The sequence below is a fragment of the Carlito syrichta genome, unplaced genomic scaffold (genome assembly GCF_000164805.1).
Source record: "Carlito syrichta isolate Samal-C Ts95f unplaced genomic scaffold, Tarsius_syrichta-2.0.1 Scaffold301845, whole genome shotgun sequence".
NCBI classification, from domain to species: Eukaryota; Metazoa; Chordata; class Mammalia; order Primates; family Tarsiidae; genus Carlito; species Carlito syrichta.
The window spans coordinates 520,933-522,787 of record NW_007245941.1 but is presented as its reverse complement, the minus strand read 5'-3'; positions in this window follow the sequence as shown (position 1 = coordinate 522,787).

Genomic DNA, 1,855 nt, shown 5'->3' with positions numbered 1-1,855 from the left:
CCTCATCCCTTCTCCCCTGGAAATGGCCAACAAGAGTATACAACATTGAATGCTAGATAGTGCTGTCAGTGGCTACACAAAGGAGAACCCAGCTGATGATGCAGTCTTTCTCAGTGCAAAAAGCACCAATACACACTTTACACTTTATGGGCAGTGGGGTGCAGGAGGGTCAGCCCAGGCTCTGGAATGTGAGCTCATTGTACCAGCCAAATGAGTCAGTTGAGATGGGAATGTGAATTTATTGGAGCCATTATGTGTCAACATGGTTCTGAAAAATATGTATATATTTTCAGCTTGTTTTCTCCTCCAGTCCTCTGGAGAAAACGGTGACCCCTTGGCCCTCTTACTTTGGCTGCTGTCCTTGTCTCCTATCAGCCTTTTGATTTCCTGTTGATTTCTGCCTCTCCCCTCCCAACACACAAGCTATTTCCCTTTCTTTCCTTCTGACTTCCCATCTTTATGTCCCTTTTCACAGACCCTGTGAATTGTCACCTCAAAGTGGATCCTAGTAGAAACCTTTCATGGCTATGTCTTCAGAATCTTTTTAATCAGAAAAGCCAAGCTTACATTTTCCTTTATTTTGTTGTCAGAGGTTTGTTTTTTCTCTTCTGTTCCCTGTTCTTGAAACACTTTGGGTGTGGGAGAATTTTCTGTTTTTCCATCCTTTCATAACAGCTCAGAGTTGTTCAGTATGAAACCTCAAGAAATGCTTCACTGAAAACCCAAATTTAGCCGGGCTCGGTGGCTCAACCTGTAATCCCGCACTTTGGGAGGCTGAGGTGAGTGGATTGCCTGAGCTCGCGGGTTCGAGACCCGCCTGGGCAACTTGGGGAGACCTCATCTCTACAATACATAAAAAAAAAAAAAAAAAAACTAGCTGTGTGTGGTAGCGCGCGCCTGTAGTTCCAGCTACTTGGAAGGCTGAGGTGGAAGGATCACTGGAGCCAGCAGGTCGAGGCTGCAGTGGCCAGAAGTGGCCACAGCACTCCAGTCTGGGTGACAGAGTGTGACTCCAACTCAAAAAAAAAAAAAGAAAAAGAAAAAGAAAACCCAAATTTTGTCCACCACATTCCGGATATGTGAAAGATAAGTAAGGGAGGGCAAGATTAGCTCATTCTGATGGCAAGTGGAGCACTTATTATTCAAAGCTAAAAAGCCCAACTCTGAGCTCCTCCTGGGAAGAAAGAAAATAAGCCTGTTCCCGGTATTATTTCTTTTAGTGTTATCAACAATTCCAGAAGCCCACAGGCCTGTTTAGGATCCTGCCACTCCCATATCAACGGGGTGGGGCCACCTTTATGGTAACCTGGGTTGAACAGGAATGAACCCAAAATACCCCGGGGTGGGGAGATATCACGGCAGTGGGGGAAGCCTAAGGAGAGTCCATATTTTCTTGGCTGTATCCAGGAAGCCTGGATGGAATGGTCTTGGCAGCCACAGACTTCCTAAGGAGCCAGTTGGGCCACTTCCTGGGGGCACCAAGGGTGTTAAATCATCAGTGGGGCATCGAACCATCATGAGACAATGAAGAACTCATTTTGAAAATTCCAAGAATACTATCCATTCTTGGGAGGAATGTTCAGCAAAGTCACTTCGGGTTGGCAGGAAGGGGGTAAGATATGGTGACTAATAATATTAATAATGATAGCTGCATAGTTATAATTATAATAATAACAATACTATGACAATGATCTAACAATAATGATGTCTGCTAGGATTTATTTCAGTTCTTCCTTATGAGCCAGGCAATGTGCACAAGTTTATTGCATACATTATATCTCACTGAATTCTCACAACAACTGTGTGAGGTGAGATATTTGGTTCCATTGGTTCCATTTTACATCTGAGAAACTGA